The sequence below is a fragment of the Dromaius novaehollandiae genome, chromosome 2 (assembly GCF_036370855.1).
Source record: "Dromaius novaehollandiae isolate bDroNov1 chromosome 2, bDroNov1.hap1, whole genome shotgun sequence".
Taxonomy (NCBI): domain Eukaryota; kingdom Metazoa; phylum Chordata; class Aves; order Casuariiformes; family Dromaiidae; genus Dromaius; species Dromaius novaehollandiae.
In genome coordinates, this window is record NC_088099.1 from 158,426,962 (window position 1) to 158,450,954 (window position 23,993).

The window sequence follows — 23,993 nt, forward strand, 5'->3', positions numbered from 1 at the left end:
CCAAGCGACATCTTGCTCAATGAGAGCAAAATCCTTCAGGTGAAGCAAAACCCAAGGTCCTCACTACTTTGGTCAGGTTTTCAATTGCTCAGTGTCTGTAAGTAAGGCTAAGATTTTTCAAAAGCGTGCCTCTGCCGCCTCAGATTATGGTATGCTATGGCCAGATCTTCCAAAACACTGGTTATCCAGTATGTGCATTTCTTTTGAAAATCTAGTCAGTTGGGACCTTATGGTAAATTCTTTGGCAAACCTGACTCTCAGTGATATGAGATGTTCTAGTAAGAGCAGTGATGTAGACTGTAAAATGATCTGTGTTTATAAGGGCTTTAATTGTAATCCACCCTTGAACCTTTGTCATTCTCTATTACTTCCTGAATATCTTACCCAGAACACAAGGGCAGTGAAAATCCATTGGTTCTTACTGCTGTAAAATTGGAGCATTGTCATGCAGAAACACAGAAACGTGTGTATTTTGACCTGATTGCTTAACTGCATGGATCTAGCAGAGCAAGTCATAATGATGTGGGTGTTAGGTAAGACCTGTAGGTGGCATTGCTGTGACCTCTTCAAGAGCTAAAGAGTGGTGAATAGATTGAATGTATTCAGCTTAACCTGTTTCAAATTAGTGTTCAGCTCCGGATCTAGATGCCTTTGACCCAATAGTTTTCCTGCTAGATCCAATTGTCCATAATTCACCAACCCATGGTGGCTGGATGTGACACTAGACCAGTTACTTCTGACTGTATTATTGTCCATAGACCTTCTGGGTGGCATCTGTTTGTCCAAGATAAGGCCACATGAACTCAGCTGGTAGTTTAGATATTTCAGGGACCCTTTTTAGATGCTGGAGTGATGCCTCAGGCCATCTTTTCCCAAAATTAACCTATTCCTAAAATAGATATTATATGAATTTTGCTCTAGAAGGGAGTACTGATTATGAAAGTAGTCTGTGATGACTAGTCTGGGTGAAAATGTCTGCAGTGCAATGACTGAATGAGGTAAATCTCATTTCCTTGACATATTAGCCCTGCAAACTGCCTGAGTTTTGAGCATCTTGAGATATTTATGCAATGAAAACTCCCCAAGCACAACCTAATTTGTAGAGAATGATAAATATATAATCATAAATATTTGTTAAGAATTTCTGCATTCTTAAGAGAGAAGTAACATATGGAGCAGAATATTTTTTTTAATCTTTCTTTTCTTTCCAGCATGTTCCCCTGTTTCAGTGTTGGGGAAAGAGACATCCCTATTTCTTCCCAACAGGTGCCTTTACAAATCTCTTTCAGCTGCATGCTGTGACATTCCCTAGCTACTGGAAAAGGTGAGTTCACCTTAATAAAAATAACAGAAAGATTCACTTTTGCACAAGCTGGTGAAAGGACAGTTGTCTTTTTTTCTGGCTGTGTAGAAAGTGCCTGGCTTTCCTAGAAATGCTTCTTTTTTTTTTTTCATTAGAAGTATATTCTTTTTTTTCTTGGAGGGCTGTGGGAAATTTTATGTTAATTTCTTTTGTTCACAGATTTTTGCAATCCTGTTCTGTCTATAACTTTCCTGAGTAAATCTCCAACAAATATTTTGCTTGATTTTAGTGAATGCTCCCTTTCAGCTGTCTGCTTTATCCCTTCTGAAAGGTTTCTGACTCACCTATAGTACCAATCCACTGTCTAAGTTTCCAGAACACTGTGTCAAAAAAATCCCAAATCATTTTTTACTGTCCTTACTATGCTGAGTTATAATTTTATCATGATTCAGGAGCTGTTATTAAAGCAACTGTGTTATCGCTGCAACATAGGTCAAGATAAGATTTGGGACTGAGAATCTTAGAGATGTCCCAAGGGAGCTATCCTGACTTTTAAGTCAGAACTCTAGGCTTGCACAGTAGCTATGTCTACAGTGATAGCAAGACACTGGCCTAAATCTGCTGCCCGTATATACTGTATGTACTATACACACTGTATGTACTATAAATACTGTACAAACAACTTCAGATGATCCCAGCATCTGTCCAGCCCAGTCTGGGAAGTTCTGCTGAACTGCATGGTTTGCTCTTAAATTCTCCCACCAAGTCTGTCCATGCTTGAAAACTGCAAGTTGAGCTGTTGCAGTCAGCAAAACCAGCACTGCCTTTCTAGCTCCCAATTTTCTTCCTTTCTGCACCCTGTATCTTATCACTATTGCCCACACTTAGAAACAACCCCAAAAGAAGATACAAGACCAATTCAGAGAAGGTCTTAGCCCAGTGGAGATTATTGCAATGCGAACATGTATTGTGGATGAGGGAAGAGTGACTTGACAGTTTGATCTGAGTGAGGACAGTTCTCAAAGCTGACCTGAAATAGGTAGGCAAACCAATAGATTGGCAGACCTACCTTTAAGACAATCTGCATAGGCTTTCAAGCATTAGCACCTTGGTGTTGCTCTCAGAGATGTTTCACTCTCTAACATGAGAGATGTTTAATGAAAATATCTAATCAGAAAAAATAGCAAGTCTTAGAGTTGGAGACACTCCAAAATGCCTTGAGTTGACCTCAAATGAGATGAGCCTAAATACAGTATCCAATCAAGACACCTGCTTGTGGCCATAGCTGCTCTGAGCTTTGTTTTTAAGGCCTCTCTGTAATCTGAAGCAGTTTCAGACTTCTTTTGCGTCATTCTTAGTTCCCCCACTGCCCTGATATTCCCTTTCAGCAGCAGCAAATCCAATTTCCTTCCTCCTTTTGTCTGATCCTTCAACAAACTCTCATTATCCCTCACTGCTTTTCCACAAATGTTGAAAGGCAACTGGGTGGCAAGTAGTTATTGCAGATGCCCATCATGAGGCCCATTGGTTCTGCCAGCTATTCCAGCGACCCTTTGATGTTGCTGAAGTCTAATTCCTTGTGCAAAGGGGCTCTGCTCCCCAGAGCATGTTGTGCAGCCCTGAGAGAACAAGCTCTGATTGTGTTGCCAGTCAAAGCGCAGCAGAGATGCTGCTGGGTCTGATAATGGGCGCTATAAAGGTAGATGAGATCACAGCACCGGCTGGGGAGGGAGGGAAAGAAAGACAAACCATACTGGAGTGCAGTGGTGGAGAAGAATAGCCAGGCTCAACTGGAGGATGGTGGAAAAGAAAAGGAGTTTCCCTAGAGGTGGTGCAAAAGAAAAGGAATGGTGTTTTATCAGTTCAATAAAAGGCTCGGATTTTTCTTCGAGCATTGACGGACCTTCTGTTTTTTGAACTGGTTTGCTGGCTTCTATCCCAAAATTTATGCTCCAAGGCAAACTACTGCTAGAGTGCTTTTGAGGCAGAAGGAACACGTTAAAAATATTGGCTTTTTAAGAATATCAGATGATTCTAGTGCGGGTGGAAAATTAAAAATTTGTCTCTCTCTCTTTTCTCCCTCTCCTCCCTCCCACCCTCTCTTTTTAAGGGGAACCAGCTGCATTTAGTTAGCTAAAATCAAACAACTTTCTTTCCTGTTTTAGAAGATGTTTCCAGCTGGGGAAAGGCCTTTGAACAGTAGCAAGGCCACTAGCCTACACAGGGACAGGGTGGAATAAGGGATTATGAAAAGGTTACTGATGATCTGGGGGACTTATATTTAGAAAGAAGACAAGATCTGAAATTCCTTTAAAACTGATTTTTAAAAATAAATTTAGTGGGCTTTTCATAGCTTTTCACTGTAATTTCTTCCGTGCTGCATATCCATTACATAGTGTGTTTTTCTGTAATTGTATGCCATTAACCAGGTGTACTGTGAATAGTTATGTTGACTTACAGGTCCATTAAGTTTATCTAACAGGAAGGATATGGCAACATACATGCCATTGCTTAATTAATAGAAATCTGAGCTGTAAAGCTAGGCTTCAGATTTAAACCTCTGCACATTTGGGAGGAGCAAGGATTTGAGACTCTATTCCTATCGGCATTTAATAGGACTGAGAATGTAACAATGAGCTACAATTGAGCAGGTAGAAAGAAGGAGAGAAAAGCTGAATGCAGGTCCCCTTCAATGAAATTTAACAAACTTGTTTCACTAAAATGATAAAATGAGGCAGAATTTGAAAGATGAGAAGATGAGAAAGTGTTGGAGGGAATAGCAACCTGGAAGAGAAAAATGTGTTCTTTGGAAACCCAGGTTTTATTTTCAGTTCTGTCCTTAGCAGATCTGTGGTGCTATAGACATTTATCCACATTTCTGTGCCTCTGTGTGTTCTAGATCCCTGGTCTGACTCTCTGCCTCTTAGGTCCGAATGCGTGCAGAAAACATACCAGTGTTGATAGAGATCTCTAAGAACAAAATATAGTATAAATGTTAATGGAATGAGTACTCAGTTGTTTTCCAATACCTGCTTTTTATTATGTGCTATGTCTCTTTTCCTTCCTTCACAGATTTGCCTTTGTAATATCATGGTGCCCCTGTTCTTCAGACTCATTTCAGCTTTGTGTTTGGAAATCACCTAGCACAGTTAAAGGGATGTGACATTATGAATAATAAATTCTGTAGATATGAAAGGGTAAGCTGAACAAATGCATGTACATTTTCTGTCTTTGCATATACTCCTTTCTTTACACTATATACTTCAGACTGATCAAATTTTGTAACAGAATTTGTTGATTAACTTATTCCATAAAAAGAAGAGATATTCATAAAATGTATGGAATATTATTGCTTAATCATATTCACTCAATTTTAAAACTATATTTGAACTAGATTATGAATTTTGGCATTGAATTTTCTAGCATTTGCCAGATGACTAATCAGGTCAAAATCTCTTTATTGCAACTAATTTTGTGCTGGAATGATCTGTAATGCCATGGAAGAATTGGTTTGTGACATAAATATATGCATCTGCATTTGCATGTGAGCATTTCAGTTCTGCCATCTGGCACCTCCTTCAATACAAAGTTAACTCTACCTATTCCTTAAAACATTGACCTACATTTACCATGGCCCAGTTCAACATTAAATGGCCAGCTTCCTCTAAAATAAACACAATTCAGCTTCTTTGAAATAACTCTTTGGGATCTTTGCCACTTATTTATTGCCTTCCAGAATGGTTTATTTATGATGAGGTTGTTGCCAGACATTTTTGTTTTAAACAATGAAATAGTGGACTAGAAATGGCAGGCCCATCTGAAAAAGCAAACCAACAAATGAAGGTATATATTTAAGAAAGTCACCAGCCGTGATAGTCCCTCTTTAAAGTTTTACTGCAGTACTTTCAGTATGGTGCTTTAATTTATACCTGTACTGTGTCTGCTCTGACAGGTCAGCTCTTACAAGTGATGTTCAGCCAAATTTGAGATTAGCATCCAGTCACTTAATCCTGTGAACAGCAGTAAATATTACCCATTAACCACAGATGAATTAGTGGCACTGTTGAACTACTGTGAGCTGGGGTTTCTTGGAGAAATATAGTTGCACAGGAATGGCTTCACTGATAAGCATATTTTCTTATTGCACTTTTCAGCCAAGCACAACTGTTTGCATTGCTTGGGCTTGGCTTGACAAGCTATTACATCTTCAAGCAGGTCTCCTCCTGCCTTTGATATGCCAAAACTTGGGAAAAAAATGTTGGTCGTAAAACAATGACAGCATGATGTGCGATTGCATAGTTCTCAGAAGTGATATAATGCAGGCAGTTGCCCTTGTTTGTGTTTCCAGCAGTACCTACAGAGAGGGCTGAGTGCCCCGGTGCCTGAAGAATTGTTACCTCAGGACAGATTCCAGCTGTGGATGGTGATAGAGTGGTTATTTGACCCCAGCGTAAAAAAGTAAATAAATTGTGCATTAGTTCAACATGGACTACGGTTTTGTTCTACATTCAGGCATTGCTTTTTCTCTCTCTTTCACTGCTAGACTAGAAATCTTTCTCAAATATAGTTACCTCCATGCATACAGGATGAAAGACATCTTTCCCAATTTTAACCATTTAATCATAATCATAAACGATTCCACAATACCTATTGCCAGTATGAGACTGCCTGCTGCCATGCCCTAGTCAGAATTCATCAGAGCTAATTACATTCTCCTTGCCCAAAATTGCCCATAAAGGTTCTGAAGAAAAGTTTTTTTGTATTTCTCCTAAACTCTGACTTCATCGTGACAGTATCGTTTTCATATTCCAATCAAAATGCTCTTTAATGATGTGTGAGTTATCTCCCACATATGCAGCTGTTAAGAAAGTACTTAGAAGCCTTATAGGAGGAAAAGCACATCATCTCACACACACAAACAGAGTTCCAAAGTGAAATTATCACAAAACAAGGACAATAGGCAACTAGTTGGTTGTTACATGCTGTGTCAATCAGGTTAATATAAGCTCTGTCAGGATCATTGTTTGTTGTTTGTATTATCACTATGTCTGGCTCTTATTATGGCAGACAGTATGCAAGAACAGAATAAACTCTGCTCTGCTCTCTCTGTCTGTAATAGCTAAAAAAGCCCTTCACTGCCAGACAGACTTAAAAGGGTTTTGGATTTGGCCTTTTCTTCTCTTCTTTTGTAGCAATAATGATCTATCACCTGTTGGCCCAAATATTGTCCGTATTCAAAGATGAAGGGGAACCTTGTAGACCTAGAATGAAAACTGTAAGCTGTGTTTCTGCCTTTCCTGTAGTAGTAGACAGAAAGATCTTTCTTTCTCCTGGGTGAAAAATTGGTCTTGTGCACCAGAAGCCAGAGAAAAATCCTGCTCTTGCAAAGACTTTATATCATGAAAAGGGTTTACCCAGGCAACAGGTCTGCTGCCATCAGCTGGACCATTCACAAAGGACCGTATCCCTGTGTCTCGCATCAAAGTATGCCTTCCCATCCCTCTACTACCTGTAGCTTCTGGGCAGAAAATAAGATTAAGGGGAGAAAGGCCATTCAAATGAGGGAGCAGAAAGCTCTGAATTATTGCATGACTTCCTTTCTCAGTGGGAAATACAGTCACTGTGACAAAATTATCTCCAGCTTCTCTTTCTCAAAACAGTTTCCAATTTTTTGGTGTGCAAAGACATATGGAGCAAAAACTAGTAATGAACCAACGTCTATTGATGAAGAAACCATAAAAATGTCAAATTCTCACATAGGCCTTTCCCTTCTGATTCTCAAGGATTCATTCTGCTTTTAGCTTCTAGAAATAGGATTTTTAACAGTGTAATGGCATGTTTTCATCTTCTCACGTCTCATGTGCGAAACCAGAACTCCAGCTCTTTCATTCCCTCCTTTCTCCCGAATGTCTCCCTCCAAATGGCAATCATGAGATTTGTTAAGTTTGGTTCAGGCTTTCTATTTCTTTCCTTAAGTAAATGGGCCACAAACTTCCACCCTGAGATTCTTGTGTAATTAGTTGTGTCTAGGGAAGTAGTGTTTTGGTAAAAATAGCCTTTACTGACAGCGTCATTTTTATTAGCAGCATCACCTTTGTTTAGGATCATTGTTAGTCTTTTGAAGATTTGTGGCTCACTTTAGCACTGCATTGCAATGCTTTTTGACCATGATTCAGAAGTTATTTGAGGACATGCCTACGGCTCTGTGACCTCACAGATTTCATATGAACAGGCTCCTCAGTAATGCTTATTCATACGAATAAATAAGTGCAGGTCTGTGTGCCTATAATTAGGTCTATGTTGAAGATTGCAGCTAAAGGGGTGTTTCAAACTAATGAAACTTGAGTAACATTCACTTGTCAGCCTTGGCTATGCCTTTTCATGTTATTTTTCTCTTTTTACTAAAGGTTGAGCTAGCATATGAAGACTGATTGAAAAACATACAGAAGCCAAATGTGAAAAATTACCTAGCTGGAAAGATAAACTGATATATTTTCACTAAATTTTGATTCTTCATTATGTGATGTGTAATATTGACCCTGAAGATGAAATACTATAGCCTGAACTGAGTCATTTAAAGGAGAAATGTATGCCCAGTAATCATTCAGACATTCAGGCATCTCATTAGACTGCAGCAATTTTTCTTTTGTCATAATTCAGCAGAAAATTCTATTTGCAATAGAAAATTAATTTTCCTAATTATGACCTGCTACAGACATTATAGTGATTTGTTATCAACATAAATTTTCAAGAGGTGTTACATTGTGCAAAATTATGTAACATGTAGTCATGCTTTGTAGAAAATACAGAATTTTCTCTTATCCTTTACCACTGTGTCCCTCAAAAGTACTTTCATTTGTTTGATATATAGTGGCAGAGGGAAGAGACTCACTTTTGTTATTTTAATTTCAAGTACATTTATTCTGGTCTATTAACTCTTTGAATGAAATGCTTATGCTTTTTTAAAATTATTTATGCCTTGCCAGATCATGCCAGATCCTGACCACATTCGATCATAATGAGGCCAGCACCTATTCAAGGATGTTATCTACTGCCATTTTTGTCTGCAGAATATTCCAATTGCTTTTCAGCTGGTAGATAAGCTGTTAATAAAATTTGATCCAAAAGTAGTTAATGACCAAAGAAGAAGTTGCCATTTGACAGGCAAAAAAAGTTCAGTCTTAAGAAAAGCAACTATGCCACCAATCCAGCAACAAATTTGAGTAGATATTTAAGTAGTGAGATAAATAGCCAAGGAATGTGGTGGAATCCTCTTTAGTGAAGGTGTTTAAGACTGTTGGCTGAATAATCATCCCACAGTGATGACATGGAGGTAGCTGATCTTGGCTCCAGGCAGGGAGCCGAACTAGATGATCATTTTGTCCATTTTATATTCTTTACAAACCAGTTTCCTGTGATTTCAGTGAATAAACTCCACTGAAAAAGAAAGGACTAGTCAGAGTCTCAGAGAATTTGGGCTAAGCCTGGCTGAGGAAAGCAAACTGAAAATCTTTCCTATCATATAAACAAGCATTGTTTGATGTGATGCATCTAGTGTTAAATATGACCTCAAAAGAAGGAAAGGTCTGAAAATAATAATCAAAGAAGTGAGATCAAAGGATATTATGAATTTTCTTGCATTCAGTTTATATTAACCAAAAAAGAGAGAGGGAACATGTTTTAACCTTACACTGCGGAGGAACCAGGATGGACAGTGTGTTCATTTGTGTACTAAAGACTGAAAAACAATGAGTCCTGAATAACTGGATGACATGAGGAAGACTGAGTGACTAGTTCTTGTAAAAGGGCTCTAAATTACATAGATTCTAATTTAACTGCTGAATAACAGGAGCCCCAGAAGCTTTAATAAGAATTGATTCTTGTTTGTTTTAGGTGTTGTCCAGACATAAGAGTAAGAAACAGCTCCTGAGCCAATAAGCCATCTGGAAAATAGCATGCATGACAATGGAATATTCATGGGTCATGATAACATACAATTTTGTTTGCTAATTTTTTATACTGGAAGCAGTAAAGCTATTTAAAAACAAAAGTCACAGCTGATGAGTTTCAATCCTTAATTCACTTTCTTTTAATTAAAAGCTCAATAGACAAAAGCCTACAGTAAGTTTATCCTCTGGGCTAATGGAGCACAACATTTCATTTGTTAGAAGCAATTCAGAGGACTCCAAAATAACAATAATAATTAAAATTAAAAAAGTTAAGAAATTAAACAAGTTTACTTGAAGATATTTGGTATTCAGATCAATCCAAATTCTTGAAACATTTGGTATAAAATCCATAGATCTTGAACCAAATCCTTAATCATTGCTCGAATCTAGCATCAATTCTGTGTTTATAGCTTGCAACTCCTTTTGCGTTGACTGCACTGATTATGAGAAGCTAAGTGGTGTAAATCAATGTCTTATCCACCATGCAAGAATATCAACCCAAATCTGCCCAACCTTGATTTAGTGAAGACATGGGCCAGTGAAGGATTTCTAATGTCCCAGTTTGAGAGTGCTTTATTCTGTTATTATTGCTTTTGCTGTTATGTAGATTCGAAGGTGAGATTAATGGTCTGACCCTGATGAGGACTCATTTCTGCCCCAGCTGATTTTGTTCTGTCATCTTTGTGCTTCTGCTCCAGCCAGAATGATTTTTTTTCCTTTTTGCCATGCAAAAATTATATTTTTCTATGCAGACATTAAAACCAGAAGTACTGAAATTCACTTCAATAACTCAGCGGACTTCACATGTACTAACACAGGTTTGATAAACTGTACTTTCAAACCTCTCCAAGTTCTTCTGTCTTACTACTATTTGCATAGCAGTAAGAAGCCCCATCATGAACAGGGACCCAAATATGTCAGTAACTGCACAGACTTCCAACAGAAAGACTAATCCAAAGTCTAATATTTATTGTCCTCATTGCACATGGTTCCCTCCCTTCTCTAAGTTTCTAATAGTGATACTAGTCTATTTTTCCCATAGTATCATAAAGTTATCTATAAAAATTCCTTCTCTATCTATTTATTTTTAGGCCTCTTTCTAACTCTGAGAATTCTTTATGAAGGGACAGTAAACTTTAGGAAGTACACAGAGCACACACTGTGGCAATTTTCATTGTAAAATTAAATATTCCTTGAGCTTCTTTCAAGTCTCATGAGCTATTTTCATGGCATCTTTGTGATTTGTGCTAAAATCAGCATCCATATCTAAGCCAAAAGAAATACAAAACCACTGCTTTCGGTTAGAGATCATACAGTAAATATGTACAAGTACCCATTAAGGCCACTGTAGCTCAAAAATCCTGTGAACTTTACAAAGCCAAGAATTCAGGTTCCCAGCAGTCGGATGCTTGAATTTTGTCATATCTGGAAATTTGCCCTACCTATAATTTGTCTGAAAGTCACAGTGAACAGATGGAGCTGGGGCCAGATTTAGACAAAAGCACTATTACACTGTGCATTGAGTACCTCCTCCTGGAGCCTGCTGATTTCTCCAAAGAGCAGTAGGGAGGGGGACATTTCAAGTTCACTTCATTCATCTCAGAGAGGGTTTAACTTGGAGGAGAGTAGCTTATGAAAAGCTCATATTGCACCTCCTGCACAAAGGTGAGGGAACTTCTTGCCACCACCATGCTAACTATGGGTAGGAGACCATCAGGGTCTCCAAGCAGAAAGGCAGGTCTAGATGACCACCTTGTCACTGGATAACATTGACTTAGTTTCAACCATGAGCAGCTGCAGCTTGTACTCTTTATCCAGTACTGTTTATTCTGGGAAGGCCCCCAGGATTACATCAAGGTTTCCACACATGGCTCCAGGAATTCCCTTCAAGAGGGAGTGTTCTGGGTTTGGTCACTTTGAACACTGCCTAGACAACCAAACCAATTCAAAAGGTAGAGCATCCAGCTCCGTATGAACACTGAGTTTGCTAGCTCATAAGAAAGTAGGATTCGTGGTAAGACAGCATCCAAGGTGCACCCATCAGTGCTCTAATGCCAGTGGTAGATCTCCCAAATGTTACAGTATACAGATGGGAGTAGGGTAACTATTTCTGGTGACTTCTTTTTTTTCACACACACACACACACACACACAAAAATCCATTTTCAGGGTGATATAAACTGTTCACAAATACATTTATCTGGGGACTAGAATGGAATGGGGAGAAGGAGATTAAGAAGGGGGGAGTGTCAGATATGTATGTTCACACAAATAGCTCAGAGAAAACTGTTGTTCTCAGCTAAGCCTCTTTTTTCTTCCCATCACAAGGGGAAATTGCATTGAATTATTGCTCACAAAGGTGAGAAAATAAATCTTAATTGAACACTTTTTTTTGCCTTACAGAATGTGTGGGGAAACTTCATTTTATTCATTATGGAAATGTATTCCACAAATTTTTGAGGTAGTTCCTCCTTTTTCCTTTCTAAGGACTGATCACGAAGAATTCGCTCTAAGGTTTGCACCACTTAGTCTGCTGCTGACTTGGTTAATGATGACACTGTCTACCTGTAGTATGTGGAGACCCCAAAGACACAGTGAATGCTGTTTCTCTTCTATTCTTGGGTGAATATAGCCCTGATAATTAGGAAAAGGATTGACATAAACCTTTGGGGAGAAAAGAGAGACCAGACAATTAAGATTAGTTTCCTGGAGTGAGACCTGGCTTGGGACAGGCAACCATTAAAAAAGTGTAGGTTGTAAATATGATCTTGTGTCCTTCTCCTGGTGGAAGGTGAGGTGCTTGCAGGGAAGCCCAAGAGGAGGTCTGTGTTACATTTCCAACCCTGTTTAGGATCTTCTCTCCTGTACTACTATCACCAAAGCTCTTTACTGCTGTGCCAATGATAGTTTAATATCCCTCAGCAGACCTTTCTCCTTGCTGCTTTAATTTGTGGAGCCATTGGTAGTTGCTTTGTTAGTATTTTTTTTTCTACCTTTAAATAGGGAAGGGATGGAAAAATATCTCAGCAACCAAACTGAGCTGATGAAGGTGAATGCATAATATCTGTTGTAGGCACATTTGCTAGGATGTTTACTTGAGTCCCTCTGTCCTTTCACCCTTGGCAGGCTTATGAAACCAGTTCAATACAGCTACTTCTGTGGCTTGATTGCTTCAGTAGCTTTTCAGGTAGTGCTGCCTCCCTCTGAGTTTCAAAGCATGAAAATATTAATTACTCATTCTCAATGTAAACAACCTGGTTTAATTTTATTCATTGCAAATTTGCCACCAAATACCACAATATCATTGTATTTCGCGTGTCTTTTAGAATGTTTTTTCTTCCGGCCTGGGAAATAATTGGTAGGTTGGCAGAGCTCAAGATGACTCATAAGAACCGAGAATTGTTTTCATTTTGTTTTTTCTCCCCAACATAAATATTTTTACCCTTTTCACAAATCTGCTTGTGGAGAGCACGTCCGTATTTGCTTAGTCAGTGCTCAATTTACACACAATATATCTTGAGTTATAGTTAATAAAGAGAATGCCTGTGACATTTCATCTGCTTATTTTGGTGTCTGTGATGTAAAACTCACTGACGACATCCAAGGTGTCTTACAGAGATAAAAGTGATACTGTTTGCTCATATTTTTAAGAAAAATTTTGCTATTTTCAATTTAAATATTTACAGTGAGTGCATTCATTAGGACAGCTGCTTTCTATAGAGAAGCACAGCTGGAACTATGTGCTTGTGCATTGGGTAATTTATTTTACATTTTACAGACAGTAATTTGGGAATGGAATGATAATTTCAGTCTTAGGTTTCAAGGAAGAAGCTTACAGGACACATGATGTCCTTGACCAGGATTACACAACTAGTGAGCAGATCACATAGTCAAAGATGCTGTTTTGGGATTTCAGGCTGAAAGGAAGGGGATTTTTATCCCTCAAGTTTCCTTGAAAGCAAGATGCTCAAGATACCTTGACATTTTTTCCTCAAAGAATAAAGTCCTTGTTCCAGGCTATATCTTCCAATGTTAACTACTCAGATTAGAAAGAAGGAGTGGATTAATCGCTTCAGATTTGCTGCTAATTAGAAAAGTACTTCTGTGCTTTAAATGAACAGAGCCAAACCATGTCTACTCCTGCAGATCTTGGTCTATCCGAAGGGGATAGATATTTGTCCACTGCTCCTTCTGCTGACCTGAGCTAATAACCCTGACGAAACGCACTGCCTCAGAAGCTCTGCGATACTTCTTGCAAACTTCTGAGGTGTTACAGAAAGGTTATGATGGCTCATCCAACCCTTTCATAAATAATCCAAGCTCTGTAACCCAATGGGCACAATTCAGGAATAAATCCTGAGCAGATCAGAAGTACGTGCAAAGTGAAGAACAGAAGTGCTGGAGCTAAGGCCTCAGGTGGTGGCTTCTCCAATCCATCCAGTCCAGCTTGAAGACACGGGTAGGCACAGAGACATTCTTGGTTTAAATACGCCTCTCTACAGATGGTTGCTGCGGGCAGGACCTTCCTCTCCTTGGCTAGAGAGTGGTGGACTAAGAAGGAAGAGTGCAGATATGTTCCACCTAAGAAAAATGGGAAACGGTTTATTTGGTTACAGATGACTTAGGGAGAGGAGAGCTATAAACCAAGACTAACGCTGTTACAGCCTTAAGGTGTGACCTAGATGTTGGCTTAAAGGCTATGGAAGAAGAGGAAGAGGGAAATGGTTACTGGTAATTAGAAAAGGGTCAAAGGAGGAACAAAAATAATGAGTCAGCCTGCTGAATAGGTGCAAGAAGCATGACAAATAAACAGGAGGAACTGGGAACATTAATCATAATTTACTGAACTGAACTGGCAAACCAGAGAGCTGGAGAAGGTGACTGCAAATAACTGGAAGCATAACGGAGCCTCTGCAGATGGCTGGTGCCTTTTTGTGTAGTGGGATTGCCATTTCCAACATATTGCAAGCTTAAAATTTCCCCCCAACTAACTGGTATCCTTTCACCCAGCTATGTGCTATAGGAGAGGCCTGGAACTGGGGATACCTCCCAGGCATTTTTGTCTAAGAAAACCTATGCTATACAGTACTTTGTAGCTCAGGTTCCTAGTAGTTTAGCATGTAAAGGAGAACCACTATACCTTGGAGTGGACAGACGAGTGGGGAAAGGGAGGAGAAAGGTGCTGGCATTTTCCCAAGGCCAACCCAAATAAGAAACTACTCATAGCAGTCTGTTTTTCATGTTCATGATTTTCCCTCCTTCAGAAAGAACTTTGTGCCTTCCTTTCTTGTTTTCTTCTGGAAATAAAATATATATCGGTGTTGACATTTAAATCATATTCATTAGATTTCAGAATAAACACATTCCTGAGATGAAGGGAAGCAACTCAGACTTCTCAGAGTGGTTGTCATCCTGTTCGTAAACTCAAACTGACCAGGCTGCAGAAGCTGTGCTTGATTTGTGTTTAGAAAATAACATTTCCAACCACAAATAGTGGGGAATAGTACTCAAATTTTCATACAGAGACCCTTACATACTCAAATCCAAAAATAGAGGCTAAACATTTAGTCTGTACTTTTCTCACCATTCCTGTTAAATTAGAGGCCACTTCTGAAAATACGTGTTTTGCAACATGTAGATCCTGGAGTACAAAATAGTGATGTAGAAAGACACTGTATTGTTTTCCCAGTGCGATGCAGGCTAGTTTTAGCAAGCCTATCAGCTATGAGTCTTTATGTCTTTAAAAAGCTGGGAGTGGTGCACTGGGCTTCCATCGGGGCTGTGCAAGAAATGATGCCTGTCTTGACTGCTTACGGACTAAGTTCCTGCACTAGCCTAGTAATGCTGCTGTTCTTGCAAATACAACATCAGACTGGAATTTAGAAAAAAAAAAGGCTCTTATGTAAACTTGATTTAATTAATATTAGACTGTAGCTATCTGGAACAGATAGAAGAATAACACTAATGGAGAAGTCAATTTTTTTTAAGATAACTAATAAAAACATGTACTGAAGGCATATGTTCTTATCTGTCTCACTCTCGCTGCTGAAATGGGTTGATTTTTAGCCAAACTTTAGCTGGTATCTTATTAAGGGCAATTTTAACTATTTTTTTTTCTTTCTATGTAGCAAATTTGTGACTGTTTCTACCTTCACTCTTTATCTCTGGCATTGAGTTGACAAGACAGACACAAATCATATGTGATTGAAATACCTATCTCTGTGCTTTATTACTGTGTCCTATCAATAAAACTCCTTTTTGTGAGGGAAATCAGCCGTTTCTCCATTTCAGCTTTTTATCAACAACGAAAGCTTCCTTTCAGCTTGCTTGTGTGACAGCTCTGTCTGTAGCACAAACCCATGAAGCACACTTATTAGTCTGGCAGATTAATAAGTTTAGAAATCTCTAGATGAAATGAAGTCCAGGACTCATATTGGGAATAGTTTTCTGAATGTTTCAGCTTCGCGGACCTCACTAAGTTATCACAAGATCTGATCATCCACATTAAACAAATACAATCTGTTACCATTGTCCTTCCTTGCAGTAACACATTCTACCTTTAGTATCTTAGATATCAGTTTTACAAAGTTTTTCAAAAACCTGTCTTTGTTTTGGGCCCTCAAAATGAATAACTTTCACTGAACCAGTTTCCATAGCTGCTAAGCATGTGAATTGAGATTGCTCTAAAACTGTAATTCTATTTAGAGTTTGGTCTAGAATAGGATTGGGGATGAATCTGCTATCTTATTAATGTGTCATGTGGCTAGGCCTGCCTCAATGTTTGGTTGTAGTTCAGCCAGAAAATATAAGTTCTATAGAGCCATACAGGCTCATTTGAAAGGCTCGTTTGAGCCTTTCAGGCTCATTTGAACATAAATGCAGGTCTGTAAATCTTTACCTTATAGTTTTTATTTTGTTTTGCTGAAGTTACCACTGTGTTTTTATGTAACTCCAAAGCACGTTCTTTCAAATCTGGTGTTCATATATTTTTAATTTGCTTGCACAATAGCAAGATAAAATATTGAATGGTTGTTTTTTGTTACACAGGCCTTTCTAGTTGTGTGATTTTTCCCACTGATAAATCATCCATTGTAAGAGCAGGAACAAAGCAAAACCGTAAAACAATTAATTCAACTCATTATTGACCTAAACCAAATCCCATTCAAGGCATTGGAAAGATTTCCAGGAATTTGTCTTGCATTAGGTAAGACCCTAAGGACCTCTTTTACCTCCTTTTAACAACTCTTTTATCTTTATGAAAACTGCAGAAAACTTGCTTGTGCTAATGTTTAAACTACAGTGGTGAGGGGAAGGAGAGGGGGCAGAGAGAGAGAGGTTAAGATAAAAAAATTTCATTTGCAACTTCGAAGCTGTCAGTAATGTCCTACTCTGTCAATTCAATTTTATATATGAAACTTTTCACTCAGCTCACTCAATGCAATTGTACCTCACAGCAGGGTCTCCCTATAGACAAATGCTTGGAAACATTCAGCTCCACATTGGAAAGACTCATAGGAAAATAATACCTCCAATTACTCTATAGTCCCTAGGAGGGAATAGTACAGCTACAGGTTGAACACAAGACTGTGTCAGGAAAAGATGCCAAAAGAAAAGATCAAGTGCTTAGTGCAATGGTAGCATCTAAAATTAAACTCAGGAAAGGTTTCAGGAGCACACAAAACAAGTTTCTCTCTAAAGCTGTGTCAGCTGTTTGGGGGAAGGCAAAACTGATATAAAGGCTCCAAAATGGAAATGCAAGTTATTTAGAAGGAACATATTTATCATGAGGCCATCTTCTCTGGGGCCAGAACATCTGTGGCAACAATGGTCTAGTTGTGTAGCTGCAAGTGTTTCCACTCTTACCTGTGCAGGGTAAATTTGATCAACAAATGTACATTGCTATCTGTTTGGATATTGCAGATGTGAAATTTGTCCCTAGATGGAGTGAGCAAGTACCAAGTCTGTGTGGCTGTCATCCCCAGTGCCTCCCTGCACTAGATCGCCCATCAGTGAAGGCAGGCAAAACAGTTGCAAGGTCCCAAGAATCCCTCCAAGGAGTAACTCACTAAACTGATGTTACAGGTTTCTCTTTGCACAGAGGGTATGATAAAACTTTCAAGGATTGTACAAAACTTTTAGGATTGTACCTGGATAATTTGAGTTTGCAGTACAACAGCTTTTGCTTTTCAGACTGGCCCAGTCCTTAACATCTCAGACAACGTGACAGATGTCACAGAATGGGCATGTGAACTGCTGTGAGCCTCTTTGATCAGAGGAAATACCTAGTGATCATAGCAACTGCTATTTGTTTTTATGAGGTTTTGCACTGAAGCAAGGAATGTTTACTCAGCTCAGTGAGGAAAGCTTCAATAATCACCATGAGATTTAATTTCTGTGTGCACTGAAGCATAACATGCAATGTCTGTTTTAAAAAGTGGCTTTCAGAACAAAGCCTCACTTATCTGGGTTCTGTATAGTTAATAACACAAAACCCCCAAATAGAAGGCTTTGTTTCTCCACTTTCATAAACTTCTCAGGATGACATAAAGGAAGTACTTTTGTGATACTTCTGATTTTTATTCCATTCAAAATGTGGTAACACAGGCCTTCTTTAAAACTGGAATTTGCTTTTTTGTCACAAGAGGAGCAGTATGATAGTGTTGGAACCATGAATTCGAACACCTGTAAAAGCTCATTTTTTCTGTCTTCTTAGCTTGCTCCACTTAAAAGGTAAAATGTATTAGTTGACTACATGATTGGGCAATCATCAGGACTCGATATCTGCACTGAATAGTGCATTTAGCCCAGGAGAAGCACATGCCCTCAGCTATAGAGTTTACATCTCTCTCTAGGTAGCTTCCATTTGCAGCATGGTGTACTCTTGTGTCTGTGCGCGTGCTGTTTAGTCTGCCACACTGTGCTATGGTCGGCCCTCCATGCCTGCCCCCGAGGTGGTGGAGGGAACAGCAGCTGGTCATTGCTGGTGCCAGTTCCAGCTCTCCAGCTTGTGGCCACCATACGGACTGTCTATGGCGTGATCACACTGCATAGGCTGTCTCTAGCAGTGGCCCTGTCCCCTTTCCTAACAGAAGCTGAAGATGAAGAAGTCTACAGACTTCCAATATCAACAAATCTGAATTGGCAGAGTTAGACCATCAGCTTGTATTATGGAACAGCAGCAGGTTTTCTTCTATCTGGAAAATGTGCTGGATTTAAAGTCCAATTTAAATTTCATCTGCTTATGACCTTAACCTTCAATGGAAGTGATTAAACTGATGAGCTTCATGTTATAACTGGCAAAGGCTATGAGCTTTCTCAAGGTCCATCGTGGGGACTCAGTTAATGAGCTGGTCAAGCCATGACACTCAGCTGTAGAATTGCCTTATGAGTATTTTCCATTTGTTTTAGGGAGAAAGGTTTGGGTGTCCTGCTTGGAATAAATCAACTTCTCAAAAAAATACTCATTCTAGACAACACCTGGGAGGCTTAAGTCATAGAAAATGTTTTGAGAAACTTTAAACTACTCTGCAGCTTGAATATACAAGGAAAATCCTCTTCCTGAAATCCAGTATGTGTATATATCTACAGTTCCTCTAACTTCAAATAGACTCCATACAGTAGAAAGGACCTGAGCCATGGATATAACTGTGCAATTGAAACTTAAGTCTACACACAGTATTTCACTGCTCATAGCAGTTGTGTGTAGTATCTCCAGTTACTTTTGTTTTAGGTAAATTAATCCCTGTAATCAGTAAGTGGGAGTTAGCATCAGAAGTATGTGATTAGTTAACTAGTGGATGTTCCATAAGATAATATTGAGAATTTTTTTTATAAGAAAGTCTTTTTGTTTCTTCGGAGTTTATCAGCAAGTCTTGTATTCATTCTTACTTGAAATGTTAGCAAGACTGATGATGAATATGAAAACATGTGGATGTTCTAGATGGATAAATTCCTGGCCTGCTCCCAGGTGTCCACGCTTACCAATGCACAGAAAAACGTGTGTATTGTCATTGTTACCCATGCAAGAGAGCACCTCGAATTTCCTGATCGAAATGATTGGCACTGAATAGTGTGGAAACCTCATGGCCTTTTAGGGCAGATGGGTTACATACAGTTTTGAAGAATACTCCACACTGTAGCTGTTCTGTGCTTTTTTTATCTTCATCAATGCAAAGCTTGTTGGGGGCACCTGTCTTTGGCTCAGCTGCCTCACACAGAAGTTATAACCATTGCTGCATGTTCTGTAGATGGGATCATACCCCCACAAACCCTCAGCCCCTCCACTGAACTCACTGCAGAGGAATTCTGCCTGCTGCCAGCACTTTTACTGAGAATTATGTTCTAGGGTTAAGGGGCTAAGGAAATGAAATACCATGGGCTCTCAGATTCATATTGTGTCCTAGTCAGTAAGAGAAGGTAAGTGTGATCCACCTCAGATGCTTTTATCATCTTTTCCCAGTTCCTTCCCAGTACTCACTTGGTCCGACCCACCTCCTTCTTATCAAATGATTTCTTGGGAGAAGGATGTCCAATGTCACTTGTGGGATTACTTTATCTTCCAGACTAAGTGCTAGATAGAGGTGGCATCTGGCTGATCACAGAATCACAGAAGCTGAGGTTGGGAGCTGAGGTTGGGAGGAACCTCTGGAGCTCTAGTTCAAAGCTCAAAGCAGGGTCAACTAGAGCAGGTTGCCCAGGGCCATGAATGATGTTTTTTTGCAGGAAAATAAGGTGAAGAACACTCTTCTGTGGACAGTACTTCAGTGTGCATGAGATAAGGCAGGGAGAAATAAGTTGCTTCTGACTTTCCTCAACTTTTGGTCTGCCAGAGTTTATCCAGAGCATATGACTTCTAACTTCTTCCTGTGTGTATCCTCTCCCTTCTCTGCAACATCCCAACCAATTTGGATATTAACATGGACACTGGACATGAGCTTGCTGCTCGTCTCCTGTAGCTGTTTACTGATTCCTTTTGATGTCCTCCTGAAGGGAGTGAGGAGCAGCAGTATAGGCCCCAAGTGTTGTAGGTGGTATGTGTGGATGTTTGACCTATGAAAAGCTTAGTAGTGGCCTCTCCACTGATGACCTCCTGTAGTTCCTCATAGACTTGGCACATAATGTCATACTGCATCTCAGGGCAATCTGCTGTCCCTTGTCTTGCGAGTGTTACTGGCACTGCTCATGCATTTATGCGAGCCCAGCCCATGCCAGTATCTTCATATAGCTACCACGATATGTAAAACCATGCAAACAGGCAAGATGTTATCCAGGGCTGTGGTCCCTTCTGAGCCTCAGGTCATAGTCTTCTGTACATATACGATCTCCTCAAAGAAGCATGCTAGTGAGGAAGACACTTTGTACCTCACAAGAGGTGGCTTTTGGAGTGTGACACCAAGATGGGGCCTGTGGGCATTGTAGTGGTGTGCAAGACCACATAACTTTCAGGGAAACCTTTGGAAGACCGGGTGACTGGGAACAGATCATCTTGTCATAAGCCATATCCATATTGCAGGTAGGGGTAAAGGTGGCCATTTAGACTGCATCCAGGGATCTTCTCTCAAGGAACTATTTAGTACATCCCAATGTTTCCTGATATGTATATATACACATATATATGTATATGCACATATATATGTGTGTCATAAGTATGTGTCCATATCTATGTCCTTATATATTATATATATATAAATTTATGATTGTGGAACTGAGGTGCCAATGCAAAATGGAAGGTGTTCAAACATGATTTTATAGATGCACTCTACAAAAGCTGACCTTTCCCCTTTCTTCTCTCTTAATTGTTTGCAGAGCCTCCCGCTCCAAGACAACAGAAATATCAATACAGTGTATTATCTGCCTTGATCAACAAAAGTAAGTGGACTTCTGAGTAAGAAAACTGGTAATGCAGAGCTCAATACAATAAAATGAGATGGACAGTAAATGACAATACTGTTTCTCAAATGATATATCTCAGATTTCTACATGAGATCACTGCTCTCTGTGAATGAAATAAGCTAAGCAGTGGACTAAAAATATGTTGTTTGATAGAAGAAAAGAAAAAAAAAAGTTGAACTCCCATTTTCAAATGCTTGCCCATGCAGGTATTTTTATAGTGTGATATCGATACACCAGCTTGGTCTATAGCATGGCTACACTAAGGAAACTTAATATAGAAAGAAAAGTATAAATTGGTTTCCCACTGCTGAACTGAACTTTTTTGAGTTTAATTTATGTATGTTGCTTTAATGTAAAAAATAGAATTGCATATTAGCACTGGATTACTTTTTTTAACTGTTAAAGGATTTAACAGTAAAATCCCCTCTGAGGAACTCAAGACTTTCACAATAAGTGCTTACAGTTGGTTGACACCAATTCTTCTTAATACCAGTAGGCAAAGAAAGTAATCTGCTTTATTTCATGCTATCTGCTTTCTATTGTGCCTTGCTTTTAAGGCTCATATTCCTTTCATAGCGCCATTAACTGTGACTAGCATGCCATTCATCGTGGATAACTATGTCTGCCAAAGTGACTGGGTGACATATCAAAATGATATATACAAATGATGACAACCACCTTGATGCAAAGAGAAAATGCCTAACTCCTTAGGCGGGAGGTACAGTTAACATTGTAGCCCTTTTTTCGGGGCCCAGAAAGGCCCAAGGACCCTTCCAGTCCCCAAAGGGGAAAGTTAAGGGGAAATTTAAAGTATAACTAATGGGATAGTTGACCCTATCTGGTCTGTTCTGCTACACTCCAAATTAATCGCTAGGTGTCTAAGTACTACTTGTTCCAAAGCTGTTTTGTTGTTTTCTTGCTTTGGTGATCCACTGTGGTCAGTGAAAGAAGTGGTGAGCTCTTGAAGAACCTTCAGGCCTTCTTAGTACAAAAAATATGAGGCACTTGAGACCTCTGAGAAGTTCAGAGGATAACTGAGGAGGAGAGATATTAAATAATCTTCTGACTGGAAACAAAAATTGTCATTTCCTCAGAGTTTCAATCACCTCTTCATGCCATAATCCTTCCATCTTTTATCCAGGGCTATTGAAAATACAGATTCTCTCAGCCTGTCATCTCACAGTCATGATGACTTTTCAACTCACCTTTCCTCACTACACAGCAGACATGTCTATTGTTCATTCTGTTCTCTTGTTTCACCGCCTTCTTTTACCTCTTCACCAGCTCTTCTCCTTTCCTTGTAATTTGCTCTTTTGACTTTTCATGTAGCCTTGAACTGCTTTTGACCTCAAGTGTCTCTGTCTTGCTTTTTTTGGTTCAGTGATGTCTTCTTTCTGCCATGCCTGATTTTGTTTTTTACCATGCTTCTTCCTATGTGTCAAACCACTTCCTTTCTCATCTTATATTTCTTAAGTACTCCTCAGAACAAATACTTATCTCGCAACTCATAGGTCTTAAGAAAGCTTATAAGTAAAAATCCCATCATTGACTTTTGTGTCACTGATAAATTACCCAGGGGAAAAAAAACCCAATAATGTTACTGGTGTTGGTTTTGGAATAATAAGATCATTGATACAGAGATGATATCCTCTTCAGTATCTTTCATCATCCCAGCCATTCCACCAGCAGTTAAAAGTGACATGTTTTGTTTCTTTGTACATCTGGAAGGAGTTTCTCTTCCTTTCTTCCTATTATCTTCATAGAGTGGTCTATGCTGTTGTGCTGATATATCGTCTTGAACTGATGTAAACTGAAAAATCTGCACTGTACTTCACCACATAATGTAGTTGTACCCTGTAACAACTAAAGAGTTAGTGTCAGAAGCAACATCACAAGAAAGAAAAAAGTTCATATGACCGCCACCAGGGAAACTGGGCTTGTTATAGGAGAAGGAGGGAAGCCTGAGGGTAAAACACAGACATCTGAACACAGGCTCTGTGACATTTAAACTCCAAGTGTTTTGATTTTTCTGCTTAAAATTTTACACATACACATGCACACATAGACACACTTAGTTTTCAAGTGAAAAGCAGGAAAGGAAAATTCCATAACCACAGGATTATATTGAAAATCTTGGCCCTCTGGTGGGTACTGAGTTTTGGAAAATCAGACCCAAAGTGCTTATGTTGGTGTTTATTCTAACATGACTGCAATTATTCAAATTGATCAGATATCCACATGTACAATTTATTTGATTTCAGATTAAGTTTCCAGTTTTATCAGTAAGCTGTGGCCCTAAATCATGTTCACATTTATCCAGTTACTTGCTCATTTATTAACTGTCCATGTAAAACCACTTTGTACATTTTGAAGTGAAAGCACAGAATAAACGTGCTTATGCATGTTTGCTTTTCCCATGGCTGTTTCCTCACATTTTCCTTCCTTAACAGAACAGCCCTTCAGTGGGACAAGCATGGCTGTGGAAGGAAGATACAATTCCGTCTTGAGCTCCCAATTAAGTCTTTAAGGAGAAAGTTTGAAAGCACAGGGGATGCTGTACATACTCTTTTCAATGAGCTCTACTAACCTGTTCTTTCCTGCCCATTGCTGATTCTGCCCTGGGTGCCTGCTGGGAGCAGCCACGTGCTCAGGTAAGCACCAAAATTGCCAGAGTGGTTGGACTCATCTCTCATTGCACTGAAATAGGTCATTTCTGTACCAAGGTTGTCTGTAAGATGGAAGTCTGGCCTGCAAAAAATGGCAGTATCTGTTGTCTCTATTTATGATTTTTTTTCCCCTCTCTCTCTTTACATTCTGCAGAGTTCTTTCCTCTGTAGAGAAAATCTAGAG

At 39.2% G+C, this 23,993-nt stretch overlaps 1 long non-coding RNA gene across 1 annotated transcript; it reads left to right on the top strand.

Moving 5' to 3' along the window:
• The first annotated feature begins 1,237 nt into the window (after window positions 1–1,237).
• LOC112989173 (uncharacterized) lies at window positions 1,238–23,788 on the top strand. Its single transcript, XR_003260748.2, has 4 exons — window positions 1,238–1,324; window positions 4,376–4,500; window positions 21,057–21,119; window positions 23,594–23,788. It is a non-coding gene; the product is annotated as an uncharacterized LOC112989173 (long non-coding RNA).
• The last annotated feature ends 205 nt before the right edge of the window (window positions 23,789–23,993 follow it).